General features: G+C 38.1%; 4 long non-coding RNA genes across 4 annotated transcripts; all 4 read right to left on the minus strand.

Moving 5' to 3' along the window:
* Positions 1-1,016: 1,016 nt before the first annotated feature.
* LOC125568010 lies at positions 1,017-5,893 on the minus strand. Its single transcript, XR_007311998.1, has 3 exons — positions 3,385-5,893; positions 2,227-2,565; positions 1,017-1,148 (listed from the first exon to the last, which is right to left on the minus strand). It is a non-coding gene; the product is annotated as an uncharacterized LOC125568010 (long non-coding RNA).
* A 1,154-nt stretch (positions 5,894-7,047) lies between these two features.
* On the minus strand, positions 7,048-9,154 carry LOC125568104. Its single transcript, XR_007312099.1, has 2 exons — positions 8,258-9,154; positions 7,048-7,179 (listed from the first exon to the last, which is right to left on the minus strand). It is a non-coding gene; the product is annotated as an uncharacterized LOC125568104 (long non-coding RNA).
* A 1,052-nt stretch (positions 9,155-10,206) lies between these two features.
* LOC125568005 lies at positions 10,207-18,935 on the minus strand. The gene is made up of 5 exons (XR_007311993.1): positions 16,427-18,935; positions 15,267-15,605; positions 11,769-12,107; positions 11,059-11,493; positions 10,207-10,582 (listed from the first exon to the last, which is right to left on the minus strand). It is a non-coding gene; the product is annotated as an uncharacterized LOC125568005 (long non-coding RNA).
* Positions 18,936-20,089: 1,154 nt separating this feature from the next.
* Positions 20,090-24,966, minus strand: LOC125568006. Its single transcript, XR_007311994.1, has 3 exons — positions 22,458-24,966; positions 21,300-21,638; positions 20,090-20,221 (listed from the first exon to the last, which is right to left on the minus strand). It is a non-coding gene; the product is annotated as an uncharacterized LOC125568006 (long non-coding RNA).
* Positions 24,967-25,617: the final 651 nt, after the last annotated feature.

The following is a 25,617-nucleotide window of genomic DNA, read 5'->3' on the forward strand; positions in this document are numbered from 1 at the left end:
AGCCAAAAGTGTTAAATGCTGCGGTTGTAACTGACTACACTAATTTTAGGGCGGACCACAAGGATCTAACATAAGGTGGAATGAACAGATCCATACCTTTTGAGCCCACACTATATCCATGAGATGGAGGAAGTCCTGTGCCTCTCGGATAGCTGCATCATCTTGGCGCCTGAGCCCAGTTGCCCACTTCAGTGAAGTGCACTAGTGAAGTGCGCTAGGGATGGTGAAGATATGCCGGACATCACTAAAGCCGGCAACCCGCTTCACCCCCTCTTTTACCAGGGCGAAATTTGGGAAGTGATGAGTTCAGTCAGGCCATGTTGGCTCGGTTAATTTATTTTAACCTCGAGCACCAATCTGGCTATCTCCCGCATTTTGGTGCTCATATAAGTAGCCTGCCTCTCGCCATGCTGATCATAGAGGCAGTTCCCCATCTGTATTATTAGTTCATCGCGCTTGGCCACGAAGCCGGCCTCGTCACGCTCACAATACAATTTATTCACTTCACCGTATACAGATTTGATATATAGGTTGGCTGAAAATGAAATACAAAATCATAGACTCCAGCAGCATTCCCCTTCTATGTATCGTTTTTTTAATTAAAAGCATGAGAAGACATCCTTGCCGCCTCCTTTGCTATTTTCTTTGGAGGGTTATTACAGAGAAAATCTGCTTCTACGATTTCTTAGCGAAATCAAACCCCAGGATCTACTGCGTATATTTTCTGCACTGCACGACAAAGTCCTCCGTTTATCGTGTCCGAAAAGAATTGAAATGTCTGTTCATTAACTTGTTTATAATATTTATACCTTCTTTGTCTGTCCCATGCTGTTTAAACGCACACTTCTTTCTGTGCCTCCAAAGGTCGTCCCCCTTGTGAAACCCAAGGCACGACTTACAAGGGAGGTAGGCATACCACAATCAGTTGTCCTTCGCCTAAGCTCAGGACATTGCAATTGTGGTGATAATCACCAAGGAGCCGGAGCCTTTCGTGTTCTTTTACTTTGTTCTTTTTACTCGTTCCTGCAAGCTGGCAGGCCACTTCAGATTCCTTGGAATGTTGCCTTTTGATGTGCCTCGCAAGCTTCACCCCCTGGTACCCACAAAAAAGCCCACTTGCATTTGGTCTGTGGCAAAGGTGATACCAACTGTAAAAAAAAAAATAAGGTGTTATTCATTATTTATTTTCCCTATAGCCAGGCCACACAAGAAAAAGGGGGTAAAATGTTTTTTTTTTTCACTTATTTTGTCTTGTTTTGAATTGCTTGTTTTGGAGCCTGAGTATTCTTATCTTAATATATTTAGCGAGAAGTGTGGTTTCAAATAAACCACGATTTATCGACTTGACGGTTGTTTTGGGAGCCGTTTTCTGCGTAGATAATCAGAGGTCAGATAAACATCTTCTTTTATTACAAATGCCATGAAGGCTTTTACAATTTTAACATAGAATCGTTTGTCAAATCTAAGTCAACTAGACTAATCCGCCACAACTCTGCCCTCGATCTCTTTGTTCTTAAATGTCGCACTCTATATCCATAAGATGGAGGAAGTCCTGTGCCTCTCGGATAGCTGCATCATCTTGGCGCCTGAGCCCAGTTGCCCACTTCAGTGAAGTGCACTAGTGAAGTGCGCTAGGGATGGTGAAGATATGCCGGACATCACTAAAGCCGGCAACCCGCTTCACCCCCTCTTTTACCAGGGCGAAATTTGGGAAGTGATGAGTTCAGTCAGGCCATGTTGGCTCGGTTAATTTATTTTAACCTCGAGCACCAATCTGGCTATCTCCCGCATTTTGGTGCTCATATAAGTAGCCTGCCTCTCCCCATGCTGATCATAGAGGCAGTTCCCCATCTGTATTATTAGTTCATCGCGCTTGGCCACGAAGCCGACCTCGTCACGCTTACAATACAATTTATTCACTTCACCGTATACAGATTTAGTATATAGGTTGGCTGAAAATGAAATAAAAAATCATAGACTCCAGCAGCATTCCCCTTCTATGTATCGTTTTTTAATTAAAAGCATGAGAAGACATCCTTGCCGCCTCCTTTGCTATTTTCTTTGGAGGGTTATTACAGAGAAAATCTGCTTCTACGATTTCTTAGCGAAATCAAATCTCCAGGATCTACTGCGTATATTTTCTGCACTGCACGACAAAGTCCTCCGTTTACCGTGTCCGGAAAGAATTGAAATGTATGTTCATTAACTTGTTTATAATATTTATACCTTCTTCGTCTGTCCCATGCTGTTTAAACGCACACTTCTTTCTGTGCCTCCAAAGGTCGTCCCCCTTGTGAAACCCAAGGCACGACTTACAAGGGAGGTAGGCATACCACAATCAGTTGTCCTTCGCCTAAGCTGAGGACATTGCAATTGTGGTGATAATCACCGAGGAGCCGGAGCCTTTCGTGTTCTTTTACTTTGTTCTTTTTACTCGTTCCTGCAAGCTGGCAGGCCACTTCAGATTCCTTGGAATGTTGCCTTTTGATGTGCCTCGCAAGCTTCACCCCCTGGTACCCACAAAAAAGCCCACTTGCATTTGGTCTGTGGCAAAGTTGATACCAACTGTAAAAAAAAAAATAAGGTGTTATTCATTATTTATTTTCCCTATAGCCAGGCCACACAAGAAAAAGGGGTAAAAATGTTTTTTTTTTTCACTTATTTTGTCTTGTTTTTAATTGCTTGTTTTGGAGCCTGAGTATCCTTATCTTAATATATTTAGCGAGAAGTGTGGTTTCAAATAAACCACGATTTATCGACTTGACGGTTGTTTTGGGAGCCGTTTTCTGCGTAGATAATCAGATGTCAGATAAACATCTTCTTTTATTACAAATGCCATGAAGGCTTTTACAATTTTAACATAGAATCGTTTGTCAAATCTAAGTCAACTAGACTAATCCGCCACAACACTGCCCTCGATCTCTTTGTTCCTAAATGTCGCACTAAACTTTTTCCATCAAGCTACTTCAATCGTATCCCTAAACTGCGGAATAATCTATCTACGTCTACTCGCTCTGCTAGCTCACTTAACCAGTTTAAATCCTGTTTAACTTGCCACTACTTACCTGCGTTTACTAACAGCTACGACACAGATAACACTAACACCTGGAAATCCATTTGCCCTAAGTGCTCCTCTTCCCGCAACCTTACTGTCTCTTCTGCTCGTAACTGCTGCTACTAATGTCAATTTTATCACAATTTTATATTATTATTGTTACAAACCATATATTGTACATAGTTGTTAATATTTTACCTATCAATATCCTTATTTTATATATTTGCTCACATCATAGTTTAGTTAAATAGTTTTAGATTAGATTAGTTATTAATTATAGATATATATATGCAGAACTGCTGAGTACTTGAAAGTTGCAGTATCTTTACCAGTTTGACTTTGAACTTGTGTTGAGCTTGTCGGGGACAACCAAATAAACTCACTTATATTCTCTTTACTTTATTTCTTGATCACAAACTCTCCGTAGTAATAGTACACTCGCATCTCAACTCTAGGGGCACAACCCCCTTTTTTACCTATCTCGAATTACAACATGATCACATAACAAAACTAAATATGTAACGTAATACAGTATTATAAAGTAACGCAATCTTGCGGGTTTTCTACTTCCGGACACTTGGCCCGCCATCTAGCACGTGTGACATAAGAATCGCGTAGACTTTTAGGACGAGATCGGCCTTTATGCCGCTCGTATTTTCTTTGTAGGAACGTAAAACATCTCTAAGACTCTTTACAGAAAGTTTCTGAATGTCTTCTAACGAATTGAGATTGACATTTTGATAAACTAGAACCATTTTTGCCAAAAACTCAGCAATGACAACAATGTTTGTTTTGATTATGAGTCAACTCTCGCCTTGTTTTCATGTTTGTATCCAAGATGGCGGCGGGGACTGTGAATAGGACTATTCAGTCTCCTAATTTCTCACAGAACTATCCTGTCCATCTGCACTTTGTAATAATAAAAATATTTTATCCACTGTCGTTTAAATTCGGAACCGGAATATTTTATTGTGCGTTCTATAACTTTTAGTGTAACAAGCTAGAGTAATCACAAAAATTTATAATTAATCGCTCATAACTCATAAGTATCATATGCTTTACTTACTTGACTGTAAAATAAGTAGTTAATGCTCTATCCAAATTGACCAGGTATTTTTTATGCCACATGTGTTTACTTGGTATTTCAATCAGAGTATGATAAATGAATATAATTACATAATAAAAATTAGATACAAAAAAATAACCACTTGATAATATTCTAGGGGGGATCTAGCTTTTTGCTGATAGTAAAGGGATGTAATGTCCATTTCTACGTTTGGCTTTCTTACTCCCACAAAGAGAAAAATCACTTATATCTGATATTGAGATTAGGATATTATCATTGTTTCCCTCTGATTATTTGCAATTAGATGGTTATATCCCTCTTATCTTATTAGGATCTTCTAGATGTCTATTCAGATACCCTCCTTCCCTTTTCTGGACACCTTGATATTGTATTATTATCAGAAATTATCTTATTAGAACCTACTAGATGTCTATTTAGATGTACTTGCCTCTGCTGCCCCTTAACATTTTGATATTATCCGAGATAGAGCCCCACAGTCCCACATAACCATCAGTACCAGTATGGGTGATATTATCCGAGATAGAGCCCCACAGTCCCACATAACCATCAGTACCAGTATGGGTGATATTATCCGAGATGGAGCCCCACAGTCCCACATAACTACCAGTACCAGTATGGGTGATTTCAAGAACTTGCTTATACCTAATTTTATATGATGCTATAACAACTTTTTAACACTATATTCAACCGAAGTTCAGTCCAAGTTTGGTTCAATAACATACAAGATTAGTAATAGAAGCAGAGGTAAGCAATTTTCATTTCGCTCGTTCTTTAAATAACAGCCCATAGTTTGTTTTTGTAAACGTAATTGGTTAAATGTTTGTAAAAGTGTTTAACAGATAGAGTCAACATTAGTCATAGTTTATGCTTTTGTAGCCAGGAACTGAATTACAGGAAAGTTGTGGTACACCCAACACACACACAAATAGTGTATAAAATAAATAGTGTATGTACACTATAAGAGTAGTCTCGAATCAGGGGATTGACTAATGTAAGATCTTAATAAAGCCCCTGGGCTTGTATGATCATTCACTAAAAATAGTATAGAATAAACTTACAATATTAGAAATGAAATTTATTACTATTTTATACATTTTTTCAGCTAGCTTTTACTATTTTTAGTTTTTTTTATAGATAAGTAATTGTCTACTGTACATAAGCACTGAAGGGTGTCAGTTGTTTCTCATCTTCACCAAAACAAATTTTTCACATATTCTATACTTGAGTTTGCTATTATCATGTAACAGAAATCTGGTATATAGTACGAGACATAGATTTAAAAAAAAAAGTAAAACAGGCTTTCTATTGCAGACAATTGTATTTGTGGCATTGTGAGCATGTCCTACAAGATTTTATTATGAAGACTGTTAAAAGACTGGGCACTACTAAAGTACAGCTGACTGCTGCTATAGCTTCAAATGGAAAGACCCTCCTGTAATGTTGGGGGAGCACTACCACTAACACTTGTCTTTTACTAGATATGAGAAACTTGGCCAGTGCTTGATAATTCTGGAAAATAAAGTAAAAAAACATTAGCTTTATGCATTTCTGGTATGCCAGCACTATGCTTCTCTGTTGGGTAAACATTTGTATTACACGAGTCTGTGATATCCTTTTTATAGGTGTAGCCTAACCCAAACTAAAATTTCACTTTCTTGTCTGGGGATTTTTGTCCAGGTACGCCCTAAGCATTGCAAGATCCTCCGCCAGAGGAAGTAGATTAATTTTGTTGTATTTTCTCTCTCCGACAGAGGCTATAGACTTGGAAGATACCTGAAAATATATTAACACATTAGTTTCTTTTAGAATAGCTTGAAAGTCATTATCACTATTCTTTTTATAATCAGTATCAATGCTGAACTTTTTATATTTAAAAAAACATCAAATTAAGCCAAAAGTGTTAAATGCTGCGGTTGTAACTGACTACACTAATTTTAGGGCGGACCACAAGGATCTAACATAAGGTGGAATGAACAGATCCATACCTTTTGAGCCCACACTATATCCATGAGATGGAGGAAGTCCTGTGCCTCTCGGATAGCTGCATCATCTTGGCGCCTGAGCCCAGTTGCCCACTTCAGTGAAGTGCACTAGTGAAGTGCGCTAGGGATGGTGAAGATATGCCGGACATCACTAAAGCCGGCAACCCGCTTCACCCCCTCTTTTACCAGGGCGAAATTTGGGAAGTGATGAGTTCAGTCAGGCCATGTTGGCTCGGTTAATTTATTTTAACCTCGAGCACCAATCTGGCTATCTCCCGCATTTTGGTGCTCATATAAGTAGCCTGCCTCTCGCCATGCTGATCATAGAGGCAGTTCCCCATCTGTATTATTAGTTCATCGCGCTTGGCCACGAAGCCGGCCTCGTCACGCTCACAATACAATTTATTCACTTCACCGTATACAGATTTGATATATAGGTTGGCTGAAAATGAAATACAAAATCATAGACTCCAGCAGCATTCCCCTTCTATGTATCGTTTTTTTAATTAAAAGCATGAGAAGACATCCTTGCCGCCTCCTTTGCTATTTTCTTTAGAGGGTTATTACAGAGAAAATCTGCTTCTACGATTTCTTAGCGAAATCAAACCCCAGGATCTACTGCGTATATTTTCTGCACTGCACGACAAAGTCCTCCGTTTATCGTGTCCGAAAAGAATTGAAATGTCTGTTCATTAACTTGTTTATAATATTTATACCTTCTTTGTCTGTCCCATGCTGTTTAAACGCACACTTCTTTCTGTGCCTCCAAAGGTCGTCCCCCTTGTGAAACCCAAGGCACGACTTACAAGGGAGGTAGGCATACCACAATCAGTTGTCCTTCGCCTAAGCTCAGGACATTGCAATTGTGGTGATAATCACCAAGGAGCCGGAGCCTTTCGTGTTCTTTTACTTTGTTCTTTTTACTCGTTCCTGCAAGCTGGCAGGCCACTTCAGATTCCTTGGAATGTTGCCTTTTGATGTGCCTCGCAAGCTTCACCCCCTGGTACCCACAAAAAAGCCCACTTGCATTTGGTCTGTGGCAAAGGTGATACCAACTGTAAAAAAAAAATAAGGTGTTATTCATTATTTATTTTCCCTATAGCCAGGCCACACAAGAAAAAGGGGGTAAAATGTTTTTTTTTTTCACTTATTTTGTCTTGTTTTGAATTGCTTGTTTTGGAGCCTGAGTATTCTTATCTTAATATATTTAGCGAGAAGTGTGGTTTCAAATAAACCACGATTTATCGACTTGACGGTTGTTTTGGGAGCCGTTTTCTGCGTAGATAATCAGAGGTCAGATAAACATCTTCTTTTATTACAAATGCCATGAAGGCTTTTACAATTTTAACATAGAATCGTTTGTCAAATCTAAGTCAACTAGACTAATCCGCCACAACTCTGCCCTCGATCTCTTTGTTCTTAAATGTCGCACTCTATATCCATAAGATGGAGGAAGTCCTGTGCCTCTCGGATAGCTGCATCATCTTGGCGCCTGAGCCCAGTTGCCCACTTCAGTGAAGTGCACTAGTGAAGTGCGCTAGGGATGGTGAAGATATGCCGGACATCACTAAAGCCGGCAACCCGCTTCACCCCCTCTTTTACCAGGGCGAAATTTGGGAAGTGATGAGTTCAGTCAGGCCATGTTGGCTCGGTTAATTTATTTTAACCTCGAGCACCAATCTGGCTATCTCCCGCATTTTGGTGCTCATATAAGTAGCCTGCCTCTCGCCATGCTGATCATAGAGGCAGTTCCCCATCTGTATTATTAGTTCATTGTGCTTGGCCACGAAGCCGACCTCGTCACGCTCACAATACAATTTATTCACTTCACCGTATACAGATTTGATATATAGGTTGGCTGAAAATGAAATACAAAATCATAGACTCCAGCAGCATTCCCCTTCTATGTATCGTTTTTTTAATTAAAAGCATGAGAAGACATCCTTGCCGCCTCCTTTGCTATTTTCTTTGGAGGGTTATTACAGAGAAAATCTGCTTCTACGATTTCTTAGCGAAATCAAATCCCCAGGATCTACTGCGTATATTTTCTGCACTGCACGACAAAGTCCTCCGTTTACCGTGTCCGAAAAGAATTGAAATGTATGTTCATTAACTTGTTTATAATATTAATACCTTTTTTGTCTGTCCCATGCTGTTTAAACGCACACTTCTTTCTGTGCCTCCAAAGGTCGTCCCTCTTGTGAAACCCAAGGCACGACTTACAAGGGAGGTAGGCATACCACAATCAGTTGTTCTTCGCCTAAGCTCAGGACATTGCAATTGTGGTGATAATCACCGAGGAGCCGGAGCCTTTCGTGTTCTTTTACTTTGTTCTTTTTACTCGTTCCTGCAAGCTGGCAGGCCACTTCAGATTCCTTGGAATGTTGCCTTTTGATGTGCCTCGCAAGCTTCACCCCCTGGTACCCACAAAAAAGCCCACTTGCATTTGGTCTGTAGCAAAGGTGATACCAGCTGTAAAAAAAAATAAGGTGTTATTCATTATTTATTTACTCTATAGCCAGGCCACACAAGAAAAAGGGGTAAAAATGTTTTTTTTTTCACTTATTTTGTCTTGTTTTGAATTGCTTGTTTTGGAGCCTGAGTATCCTTATCTTAATATATTTAGCGAGAAGTGTGGTTTCAAATAAACCACGATTTATCGACTTGACGGTTGTTTTGGGAGCCGTTTTCTGCGTAGATAATCAGAGGTCAGATAAACATCTTCTTTTATTTTGATTATGAGTCAACTCTCGCCTCGTTTTCATGTTTGTACCCAAGATGGCGGCGGGGACTGTGAATAGGACTATTCAGTCTCCTAATTTCTCACAGAACTATCCTGTCCATCTGCACTTTGTAATAATCAAAATATTTTATCCACTGTCGTTTAACGTGCGTTCTATAACTTTTAGTGTAACAAGCTAGAGTAATCACAAAAATTTATAATTAATCGCTAATAACTCATAAGTATCATATGCTTTACTTAATTTACTGTAAAATAAGTAGTTAATGCTCAGAGTATGATAAATGATTTATAATTACATAATAAAAATTAGATAAAAAAAAAATAACCACTTGATAATATTCTAGGGGGGATCTAGCTTTTTGCTGATAGTAAAGGAATGAACTGTCCATTTCTACGTTTCGCTTTCTTACTCCCACAAAGAGAAAAATCACTTATATCTGATATTGAGATTAGGATATTATCATTGTTTCCCTCTGATTATTTGCAATTAGATGGTTATATCCCTCTTACCTTATTAGGATCTTCTAGATGTCTATTCAGATACCCTCCTTCCCTTTGCTGGACACCTTGATATTGTATTATTATGAGAAATTATCTTATTAGAACCTACTAGATGTCTATTTAGATGTACTTGCCTCTGCTGCCCCTTAACATTTTGATATTATCCGAGATAGAGCCCCACAGTCCCACATAACCATCAGTACCAGTATGGGTGATATTATCCAAGATAGAGCCCCACAGTCCCACATAACCATCAGTACCAGTATGGGTGATATTATCCGAGATGGAGCCCCACAGTCCCACATAACCACCAGTACCAGTATGGGTGATTTCAAGAACTTGCTTAGACCTAATTTTATATGATGCTATAACAACTTTTTAACACTATATTCAACCGAAGTTCAGTCCAAGTTTGGTTCAATAACATACAAGATTAGTAATAGAAGCAGAGGTAAGCAATTTTCATTTCGCTCGTTCTTTAAATAACAGCCCATAGTTTGTTTTTGTAAACGTAATTGGTTAAATGTTTGTAGAAGTGTTTAACAGATAGAGTCAACATTAGCCATAGTTTATGCTTTTGTAGCCAGGAACTGAATTACAGGAAAGTTGTGGTACACCCAACACACACACAAATAGTGTATAAAATAAATAGTGTATGTACACTATTAGAGTAGTCTCGAATCAGGTGATTGACTAATGTAAGATCTTAATAAAGCCCCTGGGCTTGTATCATCATTCACTAAAAATAGTATAGAATAAACTTACAATATTAGAAATGAAATTTATTACTATTTTATACATTTTTTCAGCTAGCTTTTACTATTTTTAGTTTTTTTTATAGATAAGTAATTGTCTACTGTACATAAGCACTGAAGGGTGTCAGTTGTTTTTCATCTTCACCAAAACAAATTTTTCACATATTCTATACTTGAGTTTGCTATTATCATGTAACAGAAATCTGGTATATAGTACGAGACATACATAAAAAAAAAAGTAAAACAGGCTTTCTATTGCAGACAATTGTATTTGTGGCATTGTGAGCATGTCCTACAAGATTTTATTATGAAGACTGTTGAAAGAGTGGGCACTACTAAAGTACAGCTGACTGCTGCTATAGCTTCAAATGGAAAGACCCTCCTGTAATGTTGGGGGAGCACTACCACTAACACTTGTCTTTTACTAGATATGAGAAACTTGGCCAGTGCTTGATAATTCTGGAAAATAAATTAAAAAAACATTAGCTTTATGCATTTCTGGTATGCCAGCACTATGCTTCTCTGTTGGGTAAACATTTGTATTACACGAGTCTGTGATATCCTTTTTATAGGTGTAGCCTAACCCAAACTAAAATTTCACTTTCTTGTCTGGGGATTTTTGTCCAGGTACGCCCTAAGCATTGCAAGATCCTCCGCCAGAGGAAGTAGATTAATTTTGTTGTATTTTCTCTCTCCGACAGAGGCTATGGACTTGGAAGATACCTGAAAATATATTAACACATTAGTTTCTTTTAGAATATCTTGAACGTCATTATCACTATTCTTTTTATAATCAGTATCAATGCTGAACTTTTTATATTTAAAAAAACATCAAATTAAGCCAAAAGTGTTAAATGCTGCGGTTGTAACTGACTACACTAATTTTAGGGGGGACCACAAGGATCTAACATAATGTGGAATGAACAGATCCATACCTTTTGAGCCCACTCTATATCCATAAGATGGAGGATAGCTGCATCATCTTGGCGCCTGAGCCCAGTTGCCCACTTCAGTGAAGTGCACTAGTGAAGTGCACTAGTGAAGTGCGCTAGGGATGGTGAAGATATGCTGGACACCACTAAAGCCGGCAACCCGCTTCACCCCCTCTTTTACCAGGGCGAAATTTCGGGAAGTGATGAGTTCAGTCAGGCCATGTTGGCTCGGTTCATTTATTTTGACCTCGAGCACCAATCTGGCTATCTCCCGCATTTTGGTGCTCATATAAGTAGCCTGCCTCTCGCCATGCTGATCATAGAGGCAGTTCCCCATCTGTATTATTAGTTCATCGTGCTTGGCCACGAAGCCGACCTCGTCACGCTCACAATACAATTTATTCACTTCACCGTATACAGATTTGGTATATAGGTTGGCTGAAAATGAAATACAAAATCATAGACTCCAGCAGCATTCCCCTTCTATGTATCGTTTTTTTAATTAAAAGCATGAGAAGACATCCTTGCCGCCTCCTTTGCTATTTTCTTTGGAGGGTTATTACAGAGAAAATCTGCTTCTACGATTTCTTAGCGAAATCAAATCCCCAGGATCTACTGCGTATATTTTCTGCACTGCACGACAAAGTCCTCCGTTTACCGTGTCCGAAAAGAATTGAAATGTATGTTCATTAACTTGTTTATAATATTTATACCTTCTTTGTCTGTCCCATGCTGTTTAAACGCACACTTCTTTCTGTGCCTCCAAAGGTCGTCCCCCTTGTGAAACCCAAGGCACGACTTACAAGGGAGGTAGGCATACCACAATCAGTTGTCCTTCGCCTAAGCTCAGGACATTGCAATTGTGGTGATAATCACCGAGGAGCCGGAGCCTTTCGTGTTCTTTTACTTTGTTCTTTTTACTCGTTCCTGCAAGCTGGCAGGCCACTTCAGATTCCTTGGAATGTTGCCTTTTGATGTGCCTCGCAAGCTTCACCCCCTGGTACCCACAAAAAAGCCCACTTGCATTTGGTCTGTGGCAAAGGTGATACCAACTGTAAAAAAAAAAAATAAGGTGTTATTCATTATTTATTTTCCCTATAGCCAGGCCACACAAGAAAAAGGGGTAAAAATGTTTTTTTTTTCACTTATTTTGTCTTGTTTTGAATTGCTTGTTTTGGAGCCTGAGTATCCTTATCTTAATATATTTAGCGAGAAGTGTGGTTTCAAATAAACCACGATTTATCGACTTGACGGTTGTTTTGGGAGCCGTTTTCTGCGTAGATAATCAGAGGTCAGATAAACATCTTCTTTTATTTTGATTATGAGTCAACTCTCGCCTCGTTTTCATGTTTGTACCCAAGATGGCGGCGGGGACGGTGAATAGGACTATTCAGTCTCCTAATTTCTCACAGAACTATCCTGTCCATCTGCACTTTGTAATAATCAAAATATTTTATCCACTGTCGTTTAACGTGCGTTCTATAACTTTTAGTGTAACAAGCTAGAGTAATCACAAAAATTTATAATTAATCGCTAATAACTCATAAGTATCATATGCTTTACTTAATTTACTGTAAAATAAGTAGTTAATGCTCAGAGTATGATAAATGATTTATAATTACATAATAAAAATTAGATACAAAAAAAATAACCACTTGATAATATTCTAGGGGGGATCTAGCTTTTTGCTGATAGTAAAGGAATGAACTGTCCATTTCTACGTTTCGCTTTCTTACTCCCACAAAGAGAAAAATCACTTATATCTGATATTGAGATTAGGATATTATCATTGTTTCCCTCTGATTATTTGCAATTAGATGGTTATATCCCTCTTACCTTATTAGGATCTTCTAGATGTCTATTCAGATACCCTCCTTCCCTTTGCTGGACACCTTGATATTGTATTATTATGAGAAATTATCTTATTAGAACCTACTAGATGTCTATTTAGATGTACTTGCCTCTGCTGCCCCTTAACATTTTGATATTATCCGAGATAGAGCCCCACAGTCCCACATAACCATCAGTACCAGTATGGGTGATATTATCCAAGATAGAGCCCCACAGTCCCACATAACCATCAGTACCAGTATGGGTGATATTATCCGAGATGGAGCCCCACAGTCCCACATAACCACCAGTACCAGTATGGGTGATTTCAAGAACTTGCTTAGACCTAATTTTATATGATGCTATAACAACTTTTTAACACTATATTCAACCGAAGTTCAGTCCAAGTTTGGTTCAATAACATACAAGATTAGTAATAGAAGCAGAGGTAAGCAATTTTCATTTCGCTCGTTCTTTAAATAACAGCCCATAGTTTGTTTTTGTAAACGTAATTGGTTAAATGTTTGTAGAAGTGTTTAACAGATAGAGTCAACATTAGCCATAGTTTATGCTTTTGTAGCCAGGAACTGAATTACAGGAAAGTTGTGGTACACCCAACACACACACAAATAGTGTATAAAATAAATAGTATGTACACTATTAGAGTAGTCTCGAATCAGGTGATTGACTAATGTAAGATCTTAATAAAGCCCCTGGGCTTGTATCATCATTCACTAAAAATAGTATAGAATAAACTTACAATATTAGAAATGAAATTTATTACTATTTTATACATTTTTTCAGCTAGCTTTTACTATTTTTAGTTTTTTTTATAGATAAGTAATTGTCTACTGTACATAAGCACTGAAGGGTGTCAGTTGTTTTTCATCTTCACCAAAACAAATTTGTCACATATTCTATACTTGAGTTTGCTATTATCATGTAACAGAAATCTGGTATATAGTACGAGACATAAATTTAAAAAAAAAGTAAAACAGGCTTTCTATTGCAGACAATTGTATTTGTGGCATTGTGAGCATGTCCTACAAGATTTTATTATGAAGACTGTTGAAAGAGTGGGCACTACTAAAGTACAGCTGACTGCTGCTATAGCTTCAAATGGAAAGACCCTCCTGTAATGTTGGGGGAGCACTACCACTAACACTTGTCTTTTACTAGATATGAGAAACTTGGCCAGTGCTTGATAATTCTGGAAAATAAATTAAAAAAACATTAGCTTTATGCATTTCTGGTATGCCAGCACTATGCTTCTCTGTTGGGTAAACATTTGTATTACACGAGTCTGTGATATCCTTTTTATAGGTGTAGCCTAACCCAAACTAAAATTTCACTTTCTTGTCTGGGGATTTTTGTCCAGGTACGCCCTAAGCATTGCAAGATCCTCCGCCAGAGGAAGTAGATTAATTTTGTTGTATTTTCTCTCTCCGACAGAGGCTAGGGACTTGGAAGATACCTGAAAATATATTAACACATTAGTTTCTTTTAGAATAGCTTGAAAGTCATTATCACTATTCTTTTTATAATCAGTATCAATGCTGAACTTTTTATATTTAAAAAAACATCAAATTAAGCCAAAAGTGTTAAATGCTGCGGTTGTAACTGACTACACTAATTTTAGGGCGGACCACAAGGATTTAACATAAGGTGGAATGAACAGATCCATACCTTTTGAGCCCACTCTATATCCATAAGATGGAGGATAGCTGCATCATCTTGGCGCCTGAGCCCAGTTGCCCACTTCAGTGAAGTGCACTAGTGAAGTGCGCTAGGGATGGTGAAGATATGCCGGACATCACTAAAGCCGGCAACCCGCTTCACCCCCTCTTTTACCAGGGCGAAATTTGGGAAGTGATGAGTTCAGTCAGGCCATGTTGGCTCGGTTAATTTATTTTAACCTCGAGCACCAATCTGGCTATCTCCCGCATTTTGGTGCTCATATAAGTAGCCTGCCTCTCCCCATGCTGATCATAGAGGCAGTTCCCCATCTGTATTATTAGTTCATCGCGCTTGGCCACGAAGCCGACCTCGTCACGCTTACAATACAATTTATTCACTTCACCGTATACAGATTTAGTATATAGGTTGGCTGAAAATGAAATAAAAAATCATAGACTCCAGCAGCATTCCCCTTCTATGTATCGTTTTTTAATTAAAAGCATGAGAAGACATCCTTGCCGCCTCCTTTGCTATTTTCTTTGGAGGGTTATTACAGAGAAAATCTGCTTCTACGATTTCTTAGCGAAATCAAATCTCCAGGATCTACTGCGTATATTTTCTGCACTGCACGACAAAGTCCTCCGTTTACCGTGTCCGGAAAGAATTGAAATGTATGTTCATTAACTTGTTTATAATATTTATACCTTCTTCGTCTGTCCCATGCTGTTTAAACGCACACTTCTTTCTGTGCCTCCAAAGGTCGTCCCCCTTGTGAAACCCAAGGCACGACTTACAAGGGAGGTAGGCATACCACAATCAGTTGTCCTTCGCCTAAGCTCAGGACATTGCAATTGTGGTGATAATCACCGAGGAGCCGGAGCCTTTCGTGTTCTTTTACTTTGTTCTTTTTACTCGTTCCTGCAAGCTGGCAGGCCACTTCAGATTCCTTGGAATGTTGCCTTTTGATGTGCCTCGCAAGCTTCACCCCCTGGTACCCACAAAAAAGCCCACTTGCATTTGGTCTGTGGCAAAGTTGATACCAACTGTAAAAAAAAAAAATAAGGTGTTATTCATTATTTATTTTCCCTATAGCCAGGCCACACAAGAAAAAGGGGTAAAAATGTTTTTTTTTTTTCACTTATTTTGTCTTGTTTTGAATTGCTTGTTTTGGAGCCTGAGTATCCTTATCTTAATATATTTAGCGAGAAGTGTGGTTTCAAATAAACCACGATTTATCGACTTGACGGTTGTTTTGGGAGCCGTTTTCTGCGTAGATAATCAGATGTCAGATAAACATCTTCTTTTATTACAAATGCCATGAAGGCTTTTACAATTTTAACATAGAATCGTTTGTCAAATCTAAGTCAACTAGACTAATCCGCCACAACACTGCCCTCGATCTCTTTGTTCCTAAATGTCGCACTAAACTTTTTCCATCAAGCTACTTCAATCGTATCCCTAAACTGCGGAATAATCTATCTACGTCTACTCGCTCTGCTAGCTCACTTAACCAGTTTAAATCCTGTTTAACTTGCCACTACTTACCTGCGTTTACTAACAGCTACGACACAGATAACACTAACACCTGGAAATCCATTTGCCCTAAGTGCTCCTCTTCCCGCAACCTTACTGTCTCTTCTGCTCGTAACTGCTGCTACTAATGTCAATTTTATCACAATTTTATATTATTATTGTTACAAACCATATATTGTACATAGTTGTTAATATTTTACCTATCAATATCCTTATTTTATATATTTGCTCACATCATAGTTTAGTTAAATAGTTTTAGATTAGATTAGTTATTAATTATAGATATATATATGCAGAACTGCTGAGTACTTGAAAGTTGCAGTATCTTTACCAGTTTGACTTTGAACTTGTGTTGAGCTTGTCGGGGACAACCAAATAAACTCACTTATATTCTCTTTACTTTATTTCTTGATCACAAACTCTCCGTAGTAATAGTACACTCGCATCTCAACTCTAGGGGCACAACCCCCTTTTTTACCTATCTCGAATTACAACATGATCACATAACAAAACTAAATATGTAACGTAATACAGTATTATAAAGTAACGCAATCTTGCGGGTTTTCTACTTCCGGACACTTGGCCCGCCATCTAGCACGTGTGACATAAGAATCGCGTAGACTTTTAGGACGAGATCGGCCTTTATGCCGCTCGTATTTTCTTTGTAGGAACGTAAAACATCTCTAAGACTCTTTACAGAAAGTTTCTGAATGTCTTCTAACGAATTGAGATTGACATTTTGATAAACTAGAACCATTTTTGCCAAAAACTCAGCAATGACAACAATGTTTGTTTTGATTATGAGTCAACTCTCGCCTTGTTTTCATGTTTGTATCCAAGATGGCGGCGGGGACTGTGAATAGGACTATTCAGTCTCCTAATTTCTCACAGAACTATCCTGTCCATCTGCACTTTGTAATAATAAAAATATTTTATCCACTGTCGTTTAAATTCGGAACCGGAATATTTTATTGTGCGTTCTATAACTTTTAGTGTAACAAGCTAGAGTAATCACAAAAATTTATAATTAATCGCTCATAACTCATAAGTATCATATGCTTTACTTACTTGACTGTAAAATAAGTAGTTAATGCTCTATCCAAATTGACCAGGTATTTTTTATGCCACATGTGTTTACTTGGTATTTCAATCAGAGTATGATAAATGAATATAATTACATAATAAAAATTAGATACAAAAAAATAACCACTTGATAATATTCTAGGGGGGATCTAGCTTTTTGCTGATAGTAAAGGGATGTAATGTCCATTTCTACGTTTGGCTTTCTTACTCCCACAAAGAGAAAAATCACTTATATCTGATATTGAGATTAGGATATTATCATTGTTTCCCTCTGATTATTTGCAATTAGATGGTTATATCCCTCTTATCTTATTAGGATCTTCTAGATGTCTATTCAGATACCCTCCTTCCCTTTTCTGGACACCTTGATATTGTATTATTATCAGAAATTATCTTATTAGAACCTACTAGATGTCTATTTAGATGTACTTGCCTCTGCTGCCCCTTAACATTTTGATATTATCCGAGATAGAGCCCCACAGTCCCACATAACCATCAGTACCAGTATGGGTGATATTATCCGAGATAGAGCCCCACAGTCCCACATAACCATCAGTACCAGTATGGGTGATATTATCCGAGATGGAGCCCCACAGTCCCACATAACTACCAGTACCAGTATGGGTGATTTCAAGAACTTGCTTATACCTAATTTTATATGATGCTATAACAACTTTTTAACACTATATTCAACCGAAGTTCAGTCCAAGTTTGGTTCAATAACATACAAGATTAGTAATAGAAGCAGAGGTAAGCAATTTTCATTTCGCTCGTTCTTTAAATAACAGCCCATAGTTTGTTTTTGTAAACGTAATTGGTTAAATGTTTGTAAAAGTGTTTAACAGATAGAGTCAACATTAGTCATAGTTTATGCTTTTGTAGCCAGGAACTGAATTACAGGAAAGTTGTGGTACACCCAACACACACACAAATAGTGTATAAAATAAATAGTGTATGTACACTATAAGAGTAGTCTCGAATCAGGGGATTGACTAATGTAAGATCTTAATAAAGCCCCTGGGCTTGTATGATCATTCACTAAAAATAGTATAGAATAAACTTACAATATTAGAAATGAAATTTATTACTATTTTATACATTTTTTCAGCTAGCTTTTACTATTTTTAGTTTTTTTTATAGATAAGTAATTGTCTACTGTACATAAGCACTGAAGGGTGTCAGTTGTTTCTCATCTTCACCAAAACAAATTTTTCACATATTCTATACTTGAGTTTGCTATTATCATGTAACAGAAATCTGGTATATAGTACGAGACATAGATTTAAAAAAAAAAGTAAAACAGGCTTTCTATTGCAGACAATTGTATTTGTGGCATTGTGAGCATGTCCTACAAGATTTTATTATGAAGACTGTTAAAAGACTGGGCACTACTAAAGTACAGCTGACTGCTGCTATAGCTTCAAATGGAAAGACCCTCCTGTAATGTTGGGGGAGCACTACCACTAACACTTGTCTTTTACTAGATATGAGAAACTTGGCCAGTGCTTGATAATTCTGGAAAATAAAGTAAAAAAACATTAGCTTTATGCATTTCTGGTATGCCAGCACTATGCTTCTCTGTTGGGTAAACATTTGTATTACACGAGTCTGTGATATCCTTTTTATAGGTGTAGCCTAACCCAAACTAAAATTTCACTTTCTTGTCTGGGGATTTTTGTCCAGGTACGCCCTAAGCATTGCAAGATCCTCCGCCAGAGGAAGTAGATTAATTTTGTTGTATTTTCTCTCTCCGACAGAGGCTATAGACTTGGAAGATACCTGAAAATATATTAACACATTAGTTTCTTTTAGAATATCTTGAACGTCATTATCACTATTCTTTTTATAATCAGTATCAATGCTGAACTTTTTATATTTAAAAAAACATCAAATTAAGCCAAAAGTGTTAAATGCTGCGGTTGTAACTGACTACACTAATTTTAGGGCGGACCACAAGGATCTAACATAAGGTGGAATGAACAGATCCATACCTTTTGAGCCCACACTATATCCATGAGATGGAGGAAGTCCTGTGCCTCTCGGATAGCTGCATCATCTTGGCGCCTGAGCCCAGTTGCCCACTTCAGTGAAGTGCACTAGTGAAGTGCGCTAGGGATGGTGAAGATATGCCGGACATCACTAAAGCCGGCAACCCGCTTCACCCCCTCTTTTACCAGGGCGAAATTTGGGAAGTGATGAGTTCAGTCAGGCCATGTTGGCTCGGTTAATTTATTTTAACCTCGAGCACCAATCTGGCTATCTCCCGCATTTTGGTGCTCATATAAGTAGCCTGCCTCTCGCCATGCTGATCATAGAGGCAGTTCCCCATCTGTATTATTAGTTCATCGCGCTTGGCCACGAAGCCGGCCTCGTCACGCTCACAATACAATTTATTCACTTCACCGTATACAGATTTGATATATAGGTTGGCTGAAAATGAAATACAAAATCATAGACTCCAGCAGCATTCCCCTTCTATGTATCGTTTTTTTAATTAAAAGCATGAGAAGACATCCTTGCCGCCTCCTTTGCTATTTTCTTTGGAGGGTTATTACAGAGAAAATCTGCTTCTACGATTTCTTAGCGAAATCAAACCCCAGGATCTACTGCGTATATTTTCTGCACTGCACGACAAAGTCCTCCGTTTATCGTGTCCGAAAAGAATTGAAATGTCTGTTCATTAACTTGTTTATAATATTTATACCTTCTTTGTCTGTCCCATGCTGTTTAAACGCACACTTCTTTCTGTGCCTCCAAAGGTCGTCCCCCTTGTGAAACCCAAGGCACGACTTACAAGGGAGGTAGGCATACCACAATCAGTTGTCCTTCGCCTAAGCTCAGGACATTGCAATTGTGGTGATAATCACCAAGGAGCCGGAGCCTTTCGTGTTCTTTTACTTTGTTCTTTTTACTCGTTCCTGCAAGCTGGCAGGCCACTTCAGATTCCTTGGAATGTTGCCTTTTGATGTGCCTCGCAAGCTTCACCCCCTGGTACCCACAAAAAAGCCCACTTGCATTTGGTCTGTGGCAAAGGTGATACCAACTGTAAAAAAAAAAATAAGGTGTTATTCATTATTTATTTTCCCTATAGCCAGGCCACACAAGAAAAAGGGGGTAAAATGTTTTTTTTTTTCACTTATTTTGTCTTGTTTTGAATTGCTTGTTTTGGAGCCTGAGTATTCTTATCTTAATATATTTAGCGAGAAGTGTGGTTTCAAATAAACCACGATTTATCGACTTGACGGTTGTTTTGGGAGCCGTTTTCTGCGTAGATAATCAGAGGTCAGATAAACATCTTCTTTTATTACAAATGCCATGAAGGCTTTTACAATTTTAACATAGAATCGTTTGTCAAATCTAAGTCAACTAGACTAATCCGCCACAACTCTGCCCTCGATCTCTTTGTTCTTAAATGTCGCACTCTATATCCATAAGATGGAGGAAGTCCTGTGCCTCTCGGATAGCTGCATCATCTTGGCGCCTGAGCCCAGTTGCCCACTTCAGTGAAGTGCACTAGTGAAGTGCGCTAGGGATGGTGAAGATATGCCGGACATCACTAAAGCCGGCAACCCGCTTCACCCCCTCTTTTACCAGGGCGAAATTTGGGAAGTGATGAGTTCAGTCAGGCCATGTTGGCTCGGTTAATTTATTTTAACCTCGAGCACCAATCTGGCTATCTCCCGCATTTTGGTGCTCATATAAGTAGCCTGCCTCTCCCCATGCTGATCATAGAGGCAGTTCCCCATCTGTATTATTAGTTCATCGCGCTTGGCCACGAAGCCGACCTCGTCACGCTTACAATACAATTTATTCACTTCACCGTATACAGATTTAGTATATAGGTTGGCTGAAAATGAAATAAAAAATCATAGACTCCAGCAGCATTCCCCTTCTATGTATCGTTTTTTAATTAAAAGCATGAGAAGACATCCTTGCCGCCTCCTTTGCTATTTTCTTTGGAGGGTTATTACAGAGAAAATCTGCTTCTACGATTTCTTAGCGAAATCAAATCTCCAGGATCTACTGCGTATATTTTCTGCACTGCACGACAAAGTCCTCCGTTTACCGTGTCCGGAAAGAATTGAAATGTATGTTCATTAACTTGTTTATAATATTTATACCTTCTTCGTCTGTCCCATGCTGTTTAAACGCACACTTCTTTCTGTGCCTCCAAAGGTCGTCCCCCTTGTGAAACCCAAGGCACGACTTACAAGGGAGGTAGGCATACCACAATCAGTTGTCCTTCGCCTAAGCTCAGGACATTGCAATTGTGGTGATAATCACCGAGGAGCCGGAGCCTTTCGTGTTCTTTTACTTTGTTCTTTTTACTCGTTCCTGCAAGCTGGCAGGCCACTTCAGATTCCTTGGAATGTTGCCTTTTGATGTGCCTCGCAAGCTTCACCCCCTGGTACCCACAAAAAAGCCCACTTGCATTTGGTCTGTGGCAAAGTTGATACCAACTGTAAAAAAAAAAATAAGGTGTTATTCATTATTTATTTTCCCTATAGCCAGGCCACACAAGAAAAAGGGGTAAAAATGTTTTTTTTTTTCACTTATTTTGTCTTGTTTTTAATTGCTTGTTTTGGAGCCTGAGTATCCTTATCTTAATATATTTAGCGAGAAGTGTGGTTTCAAATAAACCACGATTTATCGACTTGACGGTTGTTTTGGGAGCCGTTTTCTGCGTAGATAATCAGATGTCAGATAAACATCTTCTTTTATTACAAATGCCATGAAGGCTTTTACAATTTTAACATAGAATCGTTTGTCAAATCTAAGTCAACTAGACTAATCCGCCACAACACTGCCCTCGATCTCTTTGTTCCTAAATGTCGCACTAAACTTTTTCCATCAAGCTACTTCAATCGTATCCCTAAACTGCGGAATAATCTATCTACGTCTACTCGCTCTGCTAGCTCACTTAACCAGTTTAAATCCTGTTTAACTTGCCACTACTTACCTGCGTTTACTAACAGCTACGACACAGATAACACTAACACCTGGAAATCCATTTGCCCTAAGTGCTCCTCTTCCCGCAACCTTACTGTCTCTTCTGCTCGTAACTGCTGCTACTAATGTCAATTTTATCACAATTTTATATTATTATTGTTACAAACCATATATTGTACATAGTTGTTAATATTTTACCTATCAATATCCTTATTTTATATATTTGCTCACATCATAGTTTAGTTAAATAGTTTTAGATTAGATTAGTTATTAATTATAGATATATATATGCAGAACTGCTGAGTACTTGAAAGTTGCAGTATCTTTACCAGTTTGACTTTGAACTTGTGTTGAGCTTGTCGGGGACAACCAAATAAACTCACTTATATTCTCTTTACTTTATTTCTTGATCACAAACTCTCCGTAGTAATAGTACACTCGCATCTCAACTCTAGGGGCACAACCCCCTTTTTTACCTATCTCGAATTACAACATGATCACATAACAAAACTAAATATGTAACGTAATACAGTATTATAAAGTAACGCAATCTTGCGGGTTTTCTACTTCCGGACACTTGGCCCGCCATCTAGCACGTGTGACATAAGAATCGCGTAGACTTTTAGGACGAGATCGGCCTTTATGCCGCTCGTATTTTCTTTGTAGGAACGTAAAACATCTCTAAGACTCTTTACAGAAAGTTTCTGAATGTCTTCTAACGAATTGAGATTGACATTTTGATAAACTAGAACCATTTTTGCCAAAAACTCAGCAATGACAACAATGTTTGTTTTGATTATGAGTCAACTCTCGCCTTGTTTTCATGTTTGTATCCAAGATGGCGGCGGGGACTGTGAATAGGACTATTCAGTCTCCTAATTTCTCACAGAACTATCCTGTCCATCTGCACTTTGTAATAATAAAAATATTTTATCCACTGTCGTTTAAATTCGGAACCGGAATATTTTATTGTGCGTTCTATAACTTTTAGTGTAACAAGCTAGAGTAATCACAAAAATTTATAATTAATCGCTCATAACTCATAAGTATCATATGCTTTACTTACTTGACTGTAAAATAAGTAGTTAATGCTCTATCCAAATTGACCAGGTATTTTTTATGCCACATGTGTTTACTTGGTATTTCAATCAGAGTATGATAAATGAATATAATTACATAATAAAAATTAGATACAAAAAAATAACCACTTGATAATATTCTAGGGGGGATCTAGCTTTTTGCTGATAGTAAAGGGATGTAATGTCCATTTCTACGTTTGGCTTTCTTACTCCCACAAAGAGAAAAATCACTTATATCTGATATTGAGATTAGGATATTATCATTGTTTCCCTCTGATTATTTGCAATTAGATGGTTATATCCCTCTTATCTTATTAGGATCTTCTAGATGTCTATTCAGATACCCTCCTTCCCTTTTCTGGACACCTTGATATTGTATTATTATCAGAAATTATCTTATTAGAACCTACTAGATGTCTATTTAGATGTACTTGCCTCTGCTGCCCCTTAACATTTTGATATTATCCGAGATAGAGCCCCACAGTCCCACATAACCATCAGTACCAGTATGGGTGATATTATCCGAGATAGAGCCCCACAGTCCCACATAACCATCAGTACCAGTATGGGTGATATTATCCGAGATGGAGCCCCACAGTCCCACATAACTACCAGTACCAGTATGGGTGATTTCAAGAACTTGCTTATACCTAATTTTATATGATGCTATAACAACTTTTTAACACTATATTCAACCGAAGTTCAGTCCAAGTTTGGTTCAATAACATACAAGATTAGTAATAGAAGCAGAGGTAAGCAATTTTCATTTCGCTCGTTCTTTAAATAACAGCCCATAGTTTGTTTTTGTAAACGTAATTGGTTAAATGTTTGTAAAAGTGTTTAACAGATAGAGTCAACATTAGTCATAGTTTATGCTTTTGTAGCCAGGAACTGAATTACAGGAAAGTTGTGGTACACCCAACACACACACAAATAGTGTATAAAATAAATAGTGTATGTACACTATAAGAGTAGTCTCGAATCAGGGGATTGACTAATGTAAGATCTTAATAAAGCCCCTGGGCTTGTATGATCATTCACTAAAAATAGTATAGAATAAACTTACAATATTAGAAATGAAATTTATTACTATTTTATACATTTTTTCAGCTAGCTTTTACTATTTTTAGTTTTTTTTATAGATAAGTAATTGTCTACTGTACATAAGCACTGAAGGGTGTCAGTTGTTTCTCATCTTCACCAAAACAAATTTTTCACATATTCTATACTTGAGTTTGCTATTATCATGTAACAGAAATCTGGTATATAGTACGAGACATAGATTTAAAAAAAAAAGTAAAACAGGCTTTCTATTGCAGACAATTGTATTTGTGGCATTGTGAGCATGTCCTACAAGATTTTATTATGAAGACTGTTAAAAGACTGGGCACTACTAAAGTACAGCTGACTGCTGCTATAGCTTCAAATGGAAAGACCCTCCTGTAATGTTGGGGGAGCACTACCACTAACACTTGTCTTTTACTAGATATGAGAAACTTGGCCAGTGCTTGATAATTCTGGAAAATAAAGTAAAAAAACATTAGCTTTATGCATTTCTGGTATGCCAGCACTATGCTTCTCTGTTGGGTAAACATTTGTATTACACGAGTCTGTGATATCCTTTTTATAGGTGTAGCCTAACCCAAACTAAAATTTCACTTTCTTGTCTGGGGATTTTTGTCCAGGTACGCCCTAAGCATTGCAAGATCCTCCGCCAGAGGAAGTAGATTAATTTTGTTGTATTTTCTCTCTCCGACAGAGGCTATAGACTTGGAAGATACCTGAAAATATATTAACACATTAGTTTCTTTTAGAATAGCTTGAAAGTCATTATCACTATTCTTTTTATAATCAGTATCAATGCTGAACTTTTTATATTTAAAAAAACATCAAATTAAGCCAAAAGTGTTAAATGCTGCGGTTGTAACTGACTACACTAATTTTAGGGCGGACCACAAGGATCTAACATAAGGTGGAATGAACAGATCCATACCTTTTGAGCCCACACTATATCCATGAGATGGAGGAAGTCCTGTGCCTCTCGGATAGCTGCATCATCTTGGCGCCTGAGCCCAGTTGCCCACTTCAGTGAAGTGCACTAGTGAAGTGCGCTAGGGATGGTGAAGATATGCCGGACATCACTAAAGCCGGCAACCCGCTTCACCCCCTCTTTTACCAGGGCGAAATTTGGGAAGTGATGAGTTCAGTCAGGCCATGTTGGCTCGGTTAATTTATTTTAACCTCGAGCACCAATCTGGCTATCTCCCGCATTTTGGTGCTCATATAAGTAGCCTGCCTCTCGCCATGCTGATCATAGAGGCAGTTCCCCATCTGTATTATTAGTTCATCGCGCTTGGCCACGAAGCCGGCCTCGTCACGCTCACAATACAATTTATTCACTTCACCGTAT

This window comes from Nematostella vectensis, chromosome 6 (assembly GCF_932526225.1).
Source record: "Nematostella vectensis chromosome 6, jaNemVect1.1, whole genome shotgun sequence".
Classification (NCBI taxonomy): domain Eukaryota; kingdom Metazoa; phylum Cnidaria; class Anthozoa; order Actiniaria; family Edwardsiidae; genus Nematostella; species Nematostella vectensis.